We start from the raw sequence: 14,507 nt of genomic DNA, 5'->3' as shown, positions 1-14,507 counted from the left end.
TAGGTCTCCTCAGAGCCTTCTCTTCTCCAGACTGCACAACCCCAACTCTCTCAGTCTGTCCTCACAGGAGAGCTTCCACCAACCTGTTCCAGTGTCTCACCACCCACATGGGGAAGAACTTCTTCCTAACATCCAATCTCAATCTCCCCTCTGCTAGCTTGGATCCATTTCCCCTAGTCCTACCCCTACCTGACACCCTAACAAGCATGAGGGGGAGGAGAAGCAGCAGCAGCACAAGTTTCTTATCAGAACAAATCCTCCTGCAAGTAGCAGGAGGTGGAAAAATAAAGAGTGCTTTGCATTCCCTCAAGCTCTTTGGTTGCTTGAGTGTATCCATGGCAACACCTATCCTTCAGAAACCCTCATCTGCATCTACACACTTGTTTCAACCCCTCCCTAAAACATGAAGAGGATGGAGAGCATTGGAGTATCTGCTCCATTAATCTGCTCCTGCTCCAGCCAGACACAAGTGCAGCAGAAGCAGCTCCCTTCCAGCTACCTTTTAAACCAAGTTCCTCCAAACCACACAGCTCTCATTCCAGGGTGACTCAGCTCTTTGGCAACACCATTTGTGATCTGGCAAAGTGGAGAGGAGCCTTGGGTTTGAGATCATCACCCCAGGATCTGGGAGATCTTGAATGCTTTGTTGAGCACCAGTCACTGATGTCTGACCAGCACAGAAACATTTGGTTATATAGGAAAGATGGAAAAAACACAGAACCAGAGATGGTCAGGGTTGGAAGGGACCTCAAGGCTCAGCCAGTCCCAACCCCACTGCCATGGGCAGGGACACCTCACACCACAGCAGGTTGCTCACAGCCACCTCCAGCCTGGCTGCAAACACCTCCAGGCAGGAGGCTTCCACCTGGGCACCTCCCTGGGCAACCTGTGCCAGTCTCTCACCACCTTCATGGGGAACAACTTCTTCCTAACATCCAATCTGAATCTACTCATTTCTGGTTTTGCTCCATCCCTCCCAGCCCTATCCCTCCCTGACACCCTCCAAGTCCCCCTGCCCCATTTTCCCCCTTGTTCCCCTCAAACCCACAGCACCTGGGCTCTGTTGGAGTCTCCTCCCACCCCAGGTGTGGTCACTCTGCCTTCCCCACCCACTCCCCTATTTAATCCCCAGCAGGAAGGGCAGCAGCCCCAAGCTGAGCCCATCTGGGCTGGAGGATCCTCCTCTCATCTCTGGTGAGTGCCCCTGGTGCTCACTGGGTGCTGGTGGTGGTGACTACAAAGGCCGGGGGGCCTGGTGGCCCCCCGGTCATTAGGGCAATCCTTGATGACTGCTTCAATGTCACCCAGGGGTGCTGGCTGGGCCTCCTTGCTGGGGCTGAGCTCCCCTGGGTGATATCTTGGCTGGGGAGGGTCTTGCCCCCCAGCTCAGGGATGGGTGCACAAATGGTGGTGGTGGAGCAGGAGCTGTTTAGTCAGATGATATGATGCTAATTACCCCAGCCCCCCATACCACAGCAGGTTGCTCACAGCCACCTCCAGCCTGGCTGCAAACACCTCCAGGGGTGAGGCTGCCACCACCTCCCTGGGCAACCTGTGCCAGGCTCTTACCACCCTCATGGGGAACAACTTCTTCCTCACAGCCAAGCTGAATCTCCCCACTTCTGGTTTTGTTCCATCCCCCCCAGTCCTATTCCTCCCTGACACCCTCAAAAGTCCCTCCTCAACCCCAACTCCCTCAGTCTGTCCTCACAGCAGAGCAGCTCCAGCCCTCTGCTCCTCCTCGTGGCCCTTCTCTGGACACCTTCCAGCCCCTCCAGATCCTTCCTGGCACAGAGGCTCCAGCACTGGCCCCAGAGCTCCAGCTGTGGTCTCAGCAGAGTGGAGTAGAGGGGCAGAATCCCCTCCCTGGCCCTGCTGGCCACACTTCTCTTGCTGCAGCCCAGGCTCTGCTTGGCTCTCTGGGCTGCCAGTGCTCACTGCTGGCTCCTGTTGAGCTTCTCCTCCCCCAGCACATATGATTATATCACAGATAGAATCACCCAGGTTGGAAGGGACCTCTAAAGCTTATCTAATCCAACCCCCCCTGCAGCAAGCAGGGACATCCTCAGCTAGGATCAGATTATCTCCAGCATTTTCCTTTTCCTCTTAACAAGAGCCCTGTGCAGCATTTTCTCGGGGAACCTGACAGAGCTCACAACTTCTCCAACCCAGACTTAATCAAAGGCTTCTGGGGAGGGGGGGAGGAAAGCAAAGGCTTTTAAGATATTCTTCCTTCTTGGTGGCGCTGGAGAAGAAGATTACATTGGAATTTCAGATTTCTCTAGCATCAAGTGGGAGCCTCCTGATAACTTCCCTTAGATGATTTGCATGATTTCTTTTAACAGCACATCAGTGCACAGAGGAGGGGGGAAAAAAACCACCCCATATCTGCATGCCTCAGAATGCAAAGCAGTATCCTCAAGAGCAGCCTGTGAGGATGCTGAGGTTTTACTCCTGAATGAACAGAGCCGGGCTGGAGTTCCATTGAGGCAAGGGTGAGATTTGATGATGTCACTACAACTTTCAGCCATTGTAAGAGGAGAAAATGAAACAGATTCCTGCCCCTGGAACAAATGACCTCTGTGCTGCCTTTTGTTCTCCTCCAACAGCCACAGCATTGTCCTAAAGCCAGCGGTTTAAACCCAGCTCCTTCCCAGCCACTGCCAGGCTTCGCTCGATGGCATTCACTTCTCACACAGGACTCTGCTTCTCTGGCTTGCTTCAGCACATCAAGATTCTCTTCAAAATAAAGAGGAAAATAGATGGGTTCTGGTCTCAAGCCAACAAACAAACCAAGCCCAAAGAGCCAGCTCCAGACTGAAGCCACAGGGCATAAAGGAATTGTTGCTCCCTAAGGAACTTGTTTTGCTTAGCTTCGTTTCTGTGCTGCTCTTTAGAATCCCTGCTTGGCCACAGGGCCAGAAAATGGTAGGGCATGAGCTTGGGAACAAGGCCTGCAGTATGGGGATGCTGTCATCAGGAAAGCTCCTTCAATTTCAATCCATTTCTCCTTGTCTATCAGTCCTCTTGTAAGAAGCCCAGAGAAGGGCAACAAAGCTGGGGAGGGGTCTGGAGCACAGCCCTGGGAGGAGAGGCTGAGGGAGCTGGGGTTGCTTAGCCTGCAGAAGAGGAGGCTCAGGGGAGACCTTCTTGCTCTCTCCAGCTTTCTGGTTGTAGCCAGGTGGAGGTTGGTCTCTTCTCCCAGGCAGCCAGCACCAGAACAAGAGGACACAGTCTCAAGCTGTGCTAGGGGAGGATTAGGCTGGATGTTAGGAAGAAATTCTTCCCAGAAAGAGAGATTGGCCGTTGGGATGTGCTGCCCAGGGAGGTGGTGGAGTCCCCATCCCTGGAGGTGTTTAGGAAGAGCCTGGATGAGGCACTTGGTGCCATGGTCTAGCTGATTGGATATGGCTGGGTGATAGGTTGGTCTGGATGATCTTGGAGGTCTCTTCCAATCTGGCTGATTCCATGATTCTGAGGATACAACCACTGCTAACAGATGTCACATTCCACCTTGCCCTCTTCCCATGGCATCTTGGTCAGGGCTTGCACAATGAGATACTAACAGAGCAGCAGCCTTTCACCCCAGGCAGGCACACAGTAAAATGGCTTTCAAGTAACTCACCTGCAAAGTCACATCTCCTACATTTCTTATCAGAAAAGGTCTAAGTTATTCTTTCTCCTTTCTTCACCTCTTTATTAAAACTCTGAATATCCCCACTGGGGCCAGAATGGGGGGGGAGGAAATCAGCCTGATGCCTCAGAGTCAAGGCTTGAACTTGAGAATGCTTTTGTCTTTCAAAGCTGTCTGCAAAGAGGACTACAGAGGAAAATGAAAAGGAAAGGGAAAAGAATTCAGCAGGTCTGGAAATGTATTTTGATTACAGAGACTGCAGATAAGGGCAAAATTTGACAAGGGGCTGAGGGCAGGCTCCAAGCTGCAGGCAGGCTCTGGGTTGTGACAGGTTTCAGAGAGCTCAGGCTCCCTGGGCAGAAGGCAGTGAATATTTTATGCTGCTTGTTTTGAATATTTTAACTTGGGAGTCAGGCCTCCCAAGGTACAAAAAACACCCCCCAGAGAAGCGTTTGTGTTCATAATCAATCTTGATGGGAAGGCAGAGTGCAAGCCCCCTCCAACTGACCAGCCCCACCAACCTGAGGAGCTGGCTGTCAGACCCCACGCACTGCACACCCAGATGCCTGCAGCCAGCACTCAGCAGGCACAAGCATGGAAGGGCAGAAGGATCTCCTCAGCAGGGAGCAGCCACTGAGGACTCTCCTCAGCAGCTCACCTGCAGCCAGGCACACCACAGTGAGCTTCAGTCCTGATGTGATCACTGACATCAGGCCCAGTTCATTGAGCAGCCAACAGCCCCGTGGTGCTCAGCTGTGTTAAAGTCTTCTCTTTTTACTTCTGGTCTTTCAGAGGAGGTAAATCAAACTGTGAGTAAGTGAAATAAATTAATCCCCAGTTCTCCAGAAATTTGTTCTTATAGAACCATAGCGTTGTCAGGGTTGGAAGGGACCTCAAGGCTCAGCCAGATCCAACCCCCTGCCATGGGCAGGGACACCTCACACCACAGCAGGTTGCTCACAGCCACCTCCAGCCTGGCTGCAAACACCTCCAGGCAGGAGGCTTCCACCACCTCCCTGAGCAGCCTGTGCCAGGCTCTCACCACCCTCATGGGGAACAACTTCTTCCTCACATCCAATCTCAATCTCCCCACTTCTAGTTCTGCTCCATCCCCCCCATTCCTATCCCTCCCTGACACCCTCAGAAGTCCCTCCCCAGCTTTCTTGTAGCCCCCTTCAGATGTTGGAAGGCCACAATGAGGTCTCCTTGAAGCCTTCTCCTCTCCAGACTGCACAGCCCCAACTCCCTCAGTCTGTCCTCACAGGAGAGGTGCTCACAGCTGTGAATCCTGCTCACAGCTTTAAAGCTCCTCACTGGGACTCACTGCAGGCATCAACTTCTGAACACCAAACACTCCCAATAAACACTTGCAGAATACAGAATATGGACTTAACCAGGCTGGAAAAGACCTCCAAGATCATCCAGTCCAACCTATCACCCAACACCATCTGATCAACTAAACCATGGCACCAAATGCCTCATCCAGGCTCTTCCTAAACATCTCCAGGGATGGGGACTCCACCACCTCCCTGGGCAGCACATCCCAAGAGCCAATCTCTCTTGCTGGGAAGAATTTCTTCCTAACACCCAGCCTGAACCTCTCTTGGCACAGCTTGAGACTGTGTCCTCTTGTTCTGGGGCTGGGTGCCTGGGAGAAGATTCCAACCCCCACCTGGCTACAACCTCCCTTCAGGGAGTTGTAGAGAGCAAGAAGGTCTCCCCTGAGCCTCCTCTTCTGCAGGCTAAGCAACCCCAGCTCCCTCAGCCTCTCCTCACAGGGCTTGTGACTTCCCCCAAACCAGCCACACAGAGGAACTTAACAACTGCCTTCCAGGTCAAAAGAAGAAGAATCCAAATGTTTCCCATTGCAGTTAAAATAGTGAGAAGGTGCAAGAGGGTTAAGGTGTTTATGCACACCTGGCTGGTGTGATGGTGTTGTACCCTCCTTGGAGGGGCTGCCAGCAGCCCATTTGCACAGCTATTTGCTCCTCTCCTCACTCCTTCCTGCAATAACATCAGGCACAGACCTCTGCCTTCTTGTGGGTGCTGAGCTTTCATTCACATTCCCCTGTAAACAACTTAGCAGCAAATTACCTGTGCATTTCCATCCCACAACATCACCTTGGCAACCCCTGGGAGAACAAAAAACAAACACCACCACCAAACCATCTTCCTTCTTCAGAGGTTAAGAGGCACAGGGAGGTTTGACAGTCTGGACAGATGGGTAGAGTCCAACAGGATGGCATTTAACAAATCCAAATGCCAGGACTTTGGCCACAGCAACCCCATGCTGTGCTACAGGCTGGGGGCAGAGTGGGTGAGAGCAACCAGGCAGAAAAGGACCTGGGGGTACTGGTTGACAGCAGCTGAACAGGAGCCAGCAGTGTGCCCAGGGGGTCAAGAAGGCCAATGGCATCCTGGCCTGCATCAGGAACAGTGTGGCCAGCAGGAGCAGGGAAGTCATTGTGTCCTGTGCTCAGCACTGCTCAGGCCACACCTGGAGTACTGTGTGCTTCCCACCCATGGCAGCAACTTGCCCCATGTGCTCTTTACCCCTTGGCATAGCTGTGCACCAAAATGCTCCATGGAACTCTCACCTTGAAATGCTCTGGAGTTCTGATCCTCTCAGTGTCAGAATGCTGAGGGCTTGGAAGGGACCTCCAGAGATCATGGAGTCCACTCTGGAGTTCTGATCCTCTCGGTGACAGAATACTGAGGGCTTGGAAGAGACTCCAGAGATCATGGAGTCCACTCTGGAGTGCTGATCCTCTCAGTGTCAGAATGCTGAGGGCTTGGAAGAGACTCCAGAGATCATGGAGTCCACTCTGAAGTGCTGATCCTCTCAGTGTCAGAATGCTGAGGGCTTGGAAGAGACTCCAGAGATCATGGAGTCCACTCTGGAGTGCTGATCCTCTCAGTGACAGAATGCTGAGGGCTTGGAAGAGACTCCAGAGATCATGGAGTCCAAGCTCCCTGCACAGGAGGAGCACTTCGAGCGGGCACACAGGAATGCAATCAACTCAATGCAACTCAGCTGTTCCCTCACATGCAGCCCAGGTGAGAGGAACAATCTGGCTGGCCAGACCCCTCAGACACCTGGCAGAACACCAATAAATGAGGATTTCCCCCACCTGTGCACATCCCCAGGTGAGATTTTAGCCACCCCACAACTCTGTTTAGCTTATTCCCTACCACTGCCCCTGGGCCAGCTCTTGCTTTAGCTCTTTGATCACAATTGTCTCAGCTGGCTCTGGATAAAGAGGATGAAACCTGCAGGCTATGTCCAGACTGCTGAGGCCAGCTTTGTAATGAAACCTTCTCTGCAAGCCTTGGGGTGTTTTTATGGGTAAGTAATAGGAGCTAAACTTGTGTTCAGTTCAGCTCTCACTGGAATTCCAGGCAGCTGCATTGACCCCCAGCTAAATGAGCTGCAATGGTCACACCTGAGAGCATGCAGTACCTGCAGACACCAGATTCATCTGCTCTGAGCTGCCATAGCAGACACTTTGAAGGCAGGGCAGCCTAATAGAGCTGTTTCAATTACAGATCTAACTAAGGGCCCTGTTCCTGCAGAGTTCTGAGCACTGCTTTGAAGTCAGAAGGATGAAAGGGTGTTCAGTGCCTGCCAGCCTGGGGGTTCTGCTGTGGAGGAGCAGAAACCTCCAGCTCCCATCTGGCCTGGGCTGCTGCCTGCTGCAGGACTCCCCAGCTTTGAGCAAATGGGGGCAGGTGTTGATCTGTTAGAGGGCAGGAGGGCTCTGCAGAGGGACCTGGACAGGCTGCAGAGCTGTGCCCACGAAAACCTCATGAGGTCCAACAAGACCAAGGACAAGGTCCTGCAGCTGGGTTGGGGCAATCCCAGGCACAGACACAGGCTGGGCAGGGACTGGCTGGAGAGCAGCCCTGAAGAAAAGGACCTGGGGGAGCTGGGGGAAGAGAAGCTCAACAGGAGCCAGCAGTGAGCACTGGTAGCCCAGAGAGCCAAGCAGAGCCTGGGCTGCAGCAAGAGAAGTGTGGCCAGCAGGGCCAGGGAGGGGATTCTGCCCCTCTGCTCCACTCTGCTGAGACCACAGCTGGAGCTCTGGGGCCAGTTCTGGAGCCTCTGTGCCAGGAAGGATCTGGAGGGGCTGGAAGGTGTCCAGAGAAGGGCCAGGAGGAGGAGCAGAGGGCTGGAGCTGCTCTGCTGTGAGGACAGACTGAGGGAGTTGGGGTTGTGCAGGCTGGAGAGGAGAAGGCTCTCAGAGGACCTCATTGTGGCCTTCCAGGATCTGCAGGGGTCTCCAAGAAAGCTGGGGAGGGACTTTGAGGGTGTCAGGGAGGGATAGGACTGGGGGGGATAGAGCAAAACTAGAAATGGGGAGATTCAGATTGGACGTGAGGAAGAAGTTGTTCCCCAGGAGGGTGGTGAGAGCCTGGCACAGGTTGCCCAGGGAGGTGGTGGAAGCCTCCTGCCTGGAGGTTTTTTAAGGCCAGGCAAACCTGCTGTGGTGTGAGGTGTCCCTGCCCATGGCAGGGGGGTTGGGACTGGCTGAGCCTTGAGGTCCCTTCCAACCCTGACAATTCTATGACTCTATGCCATTGTAGTGGGGATCAGGGTGCAGTTAGCTTGGGATCTCCTGAGGAACCTCTCAATTTTCTGTCCCCACAACTTTGATGCAAAGTCAGAGAAACTCCTTTCTAACAATCCACCTGAAGCAGCAGCAGTAAACCTGTGCTCTGATGTTGTAAACACAGGATGCTTCCCAACAGAACTGCAATTATTTATTCAGCTTTCAGGTCCCACCAGGGTTGCTTTGGGGATTTTTGCTGGGAGTTTGTTTGTTTGTTTGTTACTGCAATACTATTATTTTCTGGTAGAAATGCCAGCAGGGCCTCTGCATAGCAACAGCAAAGCAATGCTAGCCCCGAGGACTTCCCCTTGGTAAACAGAACATGGGTTTTCATATTGTCTTGTCTATCTCTTTATCTGCTTGTTAAAGCTGTGAGCAAAAACCCACCCAGATAAACACCACAGTGCTAATTGCTGCTGCCTTGCCTCTTTTGCACTGAACACTGAGATTCACACTCTGGCAGCCAGTTCTTCAGGCACATTCTGTCAGAGGTGGGAGCAAACAATCCCTAGTAAGGGATTTAAATGAGCATAGCCTCTCCATCCCATTCACAGAATTGTCAGGGTTGGAAGGGACCTCAAGGCTCAGCCAGCTCCAACCCCCCTGCCATGGGCAGGGACACCTCACACCACAGCAGGTTGCTCACAGCCACATCCAGCCTGGCTGCAAACACCTCCAGGCAGGAGGCTCCCACCACCTCCCTGGGCAGCCTGTGCCAGGCTCTCACCACCCTCCTGGGGAACAACTTCTTCCTCACAGCCAATCTCAATCTCCCCATTTCTAGTTCTGCTCCATCCCCCCAGTCCTATCCCTCCCTGACACCCTCAAAAGTCCCTCCCCAGCTTTCCTGTAGCCCCCTGCAGATCCTGGCAGGCCACAATGAGGTCTGCTGGGAGCCTTCTCTTCTGCAGACTGCACAACCCCAACTCCCTCAGCCTGTCCTCATTTAGTCTGGATTACAGCAAACATCTCAGAGTATTTATTAGGCTTGGAATTAATGTTTCTCCCAGGCAATTTATTATCTCCTTTTAGAATTGTTTTGATGCAAGATCACACAGGACATTTTTTGGGGGTGGGGGGGGGGGTGGGTTAGGGGATCTCCAGAGTAAGCATAGCCACTGTTCCCACTCAGAGTCCTGATATTAAAGAAGGAAAGGCTCCCAAGAAAGCCTCTGAGGGTCACTGCAGTTCACTGGAACAGCCTAATTTCAGTTATTGCTTTGTGGAATGTTGCAGAAGATTAATGTCACCAAAAAAATCAGGTAATAATAAATAAATGCAAAGAACAGCAAAGAAGCAAAACACAAAGCTGCACCACACTGGCATGTCCAGGGCCAGCACAGCTAGAAGGGGTTGGACGTGGCACGTGGAGCCATGGTTTAGTTACTCATGAGCTGTTGGGTGACAGGTTGGACTTGATGATCTCTGAGGTCTTTTCCAACCTTATTGATTCTATGATTCTATAAACCTTCCAGACTAGCCACAGTCACTGCATAAGGAAGGCAAAGATCCTATGAGGATAGACTGAGAGAGTTGGGGGTGGTTCCATCTGGAGAGGAGAAGGCTCCCAGCAGACCTAATTGTGGCCTTCCAGGATCTGAAGGGGGCTCCAAGAAAGCTGGGGAGGGACATTTTAGGTAGTGATAGGACTGGAGGGTATGGATCCGAGCTAGAGGAGGGGAGATTCAGGTTGGCTGTGAGGAAGAAGTTGTTCCCCAGGAGGGTGGTGAGAGCCTGGCACAGGTTGCCCAGGGAGGTGGTGGAAGCCTCATCCCTGGAGGTGTTTGCAGCCAGGCTGGAGGTGGCTGTGAGCAATCTGCTGCAGTGTGAGGTGTCCCTGGCCATGGCAGGGGGTTGGAACTGGCTGAGCCTTGAGGTCCTTTCCAGCCCTGACAGTTCTGTGTTTCCATGATTCTATAGATGATTGTATCCCATTACTTTGCCATCCAAAAGCTTACTTGGGGTTTTCCTCTGGTTTTTAAAGCTTTGCTCCCCCAGACTAGCAAATGTGACAGCCAAGCTCTGTTATTGACACTTATTTATTCTGATGTGCTTCCAGTGGTAAACAGCTCACTGCCATCAATTACAAAGCACCGACAACTTTTCCTCAAGCACAGGAAATGTGCTTCAAGAGGGAAAGGGTTATCACAGCACTGATCTCACAAGCAAATGACACCACAGGATTCCTCCCCGGTCAGTTTCCTTTCTGCAAACACAAATCACAGTCAGCTGCCTGAAGCACCACACATAGACCTTCAAGGGAGTCAATGCTGCACACAACCTCTGCTGTGCTGACAAACTGATCATCTACTTAAGATTAAAGGAGGAAGTTTGAGTTTTGAAGCTGTTTCCTAGCTTTGAATCTGGTTGTATATTGGATGGGAAAATGGGGATGGAACCTGCCCCAGACTGCCAACCACAGCCTGGCTTCCACAAAGTATCCTGGGGTGCAGCAAGAAAAGTGTGGCCAGCAGGGCTAGGAAGGTTCTTCTCCACCTCTGCTCTGCCCTACTGAGACCACATGTGGAGTATTGTGTTCAGTTTTGGGCTCCCCAGTTCAAGAGAGACAGAGACCTGCTGCAGAGTCCGACAGAGAGCCAGGAGGATGCTTAGGGGACTTGAGCATCTCCCCTGTGAAGAGAGCCTGAGAGCCCTGGGGCTGTTCGGTCTGCAGAAGGCTGAGAGGGGATCTGATCAATGTCTATCAATAGCTGAAGGCTGGGGGGCAAGGTGCACAGTAATAAGCCAAGGACCAATGGATACAAACTTGAACACAGAAGGTTTCAGCTCAACATGAGGAGAAACTTCTTTGCAGTAAGGGTGCCAGAGCCCTGGAGCAGGCTGCCAAGAGAGGTTGTGGAGCCTCCTTCTCTGGAGGCTTTCAAACCCCACCTGGATGCATTCCAGTGCAGACTGCCCTGGGTGGTCCTGCTCTGGCAGGGGGGTTGGACTCAACGATCTCTGGAGGGGCCTTCCCGCCTCTAACACACTGTGATTCTAAGAGAGAGGTTGCAAGAGGAATAAAGGGCAGCATTTTGCAGTGGAGGTCTGTCACTGTATTCTGCTAATAAACACAGAGCAAGCTAGCACAGAGCCAGCCTGCCAGGGGTGGCTGCTCTTCACAAAGCAGCCAATTTCCATTTGTTATTAGTCAGGTCTTCTCACACCTTCCCTCATTAGATCACCACAGGATCGTTAATGTAATCTTATCTTAATTGCACCAAAACAAATGCTGTGGCTAGCATGGGCCCCTACAGCAACAATTTCCTGCAGTCTCTGCTTCCTTTGCTCACTTCCCTCAGCCAACCTTTCAGAGGTTGCTTCCAGCAGCCACCCTGCCTGGACACCATTAGTGGCAGCGTGCCCAGAGGGGCTCGCAGCAACCTGTCCCATGGACTGGAGCCCAAGCTGGGAGAATCAGACCCAAACATACAGAATTAACCAGGTTGGAAAAGACCTTTGAGTTCATTAAGTCCAACCTATCACCCAGCACCATCTAATCAACTAAACCATGGCACCAAGTGCCTCATCCAGGCTCTTCCTAAATGCCTCCAGGGATGGTGACACCACCACCTCCCTGGGCAGCACATTCCAGTGGCCAATCTCTCTTGCTGGGAAGAACTTTCTCCTCACCTCCAGCCTAAACTTCCCCTGACACAGCTTGAGACTGTGTCCTCTTGTTCTGGTGCTGGTTGCCTGGGAGAAGAGACCAACCCCCAGCTGGCTACAACCTCCCTTCAGGGAGCTGGAGAGAGCCATGAGGTCTCCCCTGAGCCTCCTCTTCTCCAGGAAGATATCCAACATATTAGAATCTTGCATCCAGTTCTGGACATCCTCCCCCCTCTCTCAAAACCACTGGGAAGCTTCTCTCCACTCAGGGTGAAGCACAACGAAGGAAATGCCATTTTTACTGCACTGCTGTCAGGCTCTTGTGGCTCTCTGTGGCCGGAGCAGTTGCTCCCTGCCCCGCTCTGTGTTTCTGTGCCTCCCACATTTCTTTACTTCCTTGCATTGACTTCTCTTTGTTTCACTTCTCACTCAGGTCCCTGAAGGACTCAGATTTATATCTTAATCCTCTTTCCTACTTCCTTCTTCAGATTAATCGTTCTCTGTTCAGCTGTGACCCCAAAGTCCCAGGGCTCCCCAGGCTGACCCCAGGCCACTGCTGCGCCTCTGCTCATCTCCTGCGCTCCCACCCTCGCCGCCTCCTGCTCAACCCCCGCTGGCCTTTTCCTGACCTGAGTTTGTAACCTCTTAATCAGCTATGACTCCACTTTCTCCACTTCTTTTTACAACCAGGCCTTGCCTAATTCCCACCCTTCCACATCAGCTCTCAAAAATTCTTCCTCCTAAACTTCACTGCCAAAATGATCCCCGCTGTGTTCATTTCTTGCCTCACTTCCTGTGGCTCCCTGAGCCCAGGTCATAGCATCTCTCTTCTTTCAGTGCTTCCAAAGGCAGCTGCTAAATTAGTTTGGGGCTTGTGTCCTTCTCTGCTGTGGCTTCCCTGCTTCCTCCAAAGAATCAGCAAGATTCTCTCTGCTGATTCTGCCTTGCTTTTTGTTTCCTGGCTGGCAAAACACAATCATAGAGAAGGAGATGAAATCATTCAGGCACACTCTCAGAGCCCCTCTCAAGCAGCAACAGCAGTCCATTCCTGTATGATTCCTACATTCCTGCTCTGGAGGTTCCAGCATTAGTGTGGGGAGGAACTCTTTAGAGGGAAAGAAATCTCCACAATCAAGCCTCTCAGTTTCATCAGGAAAAGAGGGGGTGGGGGGTGGAAATCTGCCGCTTCTAACCAATAAAGCACTTTACTCTTTGAATCTTTTATGTGAAATTCAGCTCAGGCTCTGAGAGAAAAAGCTCAAAATGTGCAATTGAAACTAAAGGTTGGTTAAAAACTAAAGGAGACTTTTCTCAGCCAACCTCTTCAGTTAATTCAACTTAATCTAAACTCAGCTCCTTTGCAGAGCAAACAGCTCTCACACACAAATCAAATCAACCTCTCCAGAGTCAGATTCTCTGAGGATGTTTGCTGTGATTTTTTGCCTTGGATAGGCTCACATTAAAAGGCACAGATGAGAGCACAGCAAAGTCTCCTCTTAAGGTAGTGATGGTGCCATTTGCAACAGGAAGCAGGCTGGAAGGGAAAAAAAAGAGGCACAATATTTGGGTCTCCTTATTGCTGAGCTGTTACCATCAGCTCTAGGAACCACTTAATAGTTGTTTGATCCAGGGAAACAACCACAGCAGATCCTGGCCTGGTACTTCCCAAGGTTTTGTTGATTTTCAAGCAACTTGCAGTTCCTCTTCCCCTTTCCATGCTGTTTAAACACAGACTATTCAATCAGCTGCCTTCCTGAGTTTATTTACTGGTCAGAGGAGGAGTTCAGTCACTGCACTCCGCGCTGAAGGGGTCAGGGGAAAGCCCAAACCTGCCTGCCTCAGAGCTGGAACCTCTCACCCACGCAGCTCTGCTGCCCTTCTGCAACCCCCCCACATGCTGTGGAAGGAGGTAGAGGATGTAAAAGGAAGAATTAGCTGGAGCAGTTGCTTGAGAATCAGGCAGAGGTCAGAGGTGTTTGCCAGAGGGCTGATTCGGTGCATCCATAACTAAACCCTTTGACTATTGCCCAGCTGCCTTCACCAGCAGCTTCAACAGAAGCAGGCTTTTAGCACTGAAAGGATTTTTAGAGTATTTGCCCTTTATTACAACCATATTTGGCCTTCCAAATACTCTGCATCAGTCCTCAAGTTTTCTCTTCAGCCCCTGTTGAGATGTTTAGAGCAGGCTGAGAGCCTGGCCAAGTTTAACAGCACTCCCAAGCGCCACTATGCATGAGACCAATGCCTTTCTTTTCCTCTGTTCTTAAACAGGATTTTAGCCCACTACTCATTCTTCCCAACAAGCCATCTTTGCTTTTGAAGGGCCTTTTGGTGCTTTGCAGGCATTTCTTCAAGGACTGCTGTGCTTTCCAGCCACCCCCTGTGGCTGAGTTGTCCTCTGTTAACTGGAAGTCCATTTCCTTTTTACAGGTCTGGGCCATTTCCACAGGCTAAAGATTCACCTGAAGTTGTCCTGTTGTGCTGCTCTCACTAAAAGATTCCCAACAGTAGCTTCTTACATCCCAGGATGCAATGCCTGGGTTTAGCCATCACAGAAAACACAAGGTCAAGAACCTCCACCCCACAGAACCACAGAATGGTCTGGGTTGGAAGGGACCTCCAAAGCTCACCCAGTCCAACTCCCTCTGCACTCA

This window comes from Dryobates pubescens, chromosome 13 (assembly GCF_014839835.1).
Source record: "Dryobates pubescens isolate bDryPub1 chromosome 13, bDryPub1.pri, whole genome shotgun sequence".
Classification (NCBI taxonomy): Eukaryota; Metazoa; Chordata; class Aves; order Piciformes; family Picidae; genus Dryobates; species Dryobates pubescens.
This window is presented reverse-complemented; position numbering follows the sequence as displayed.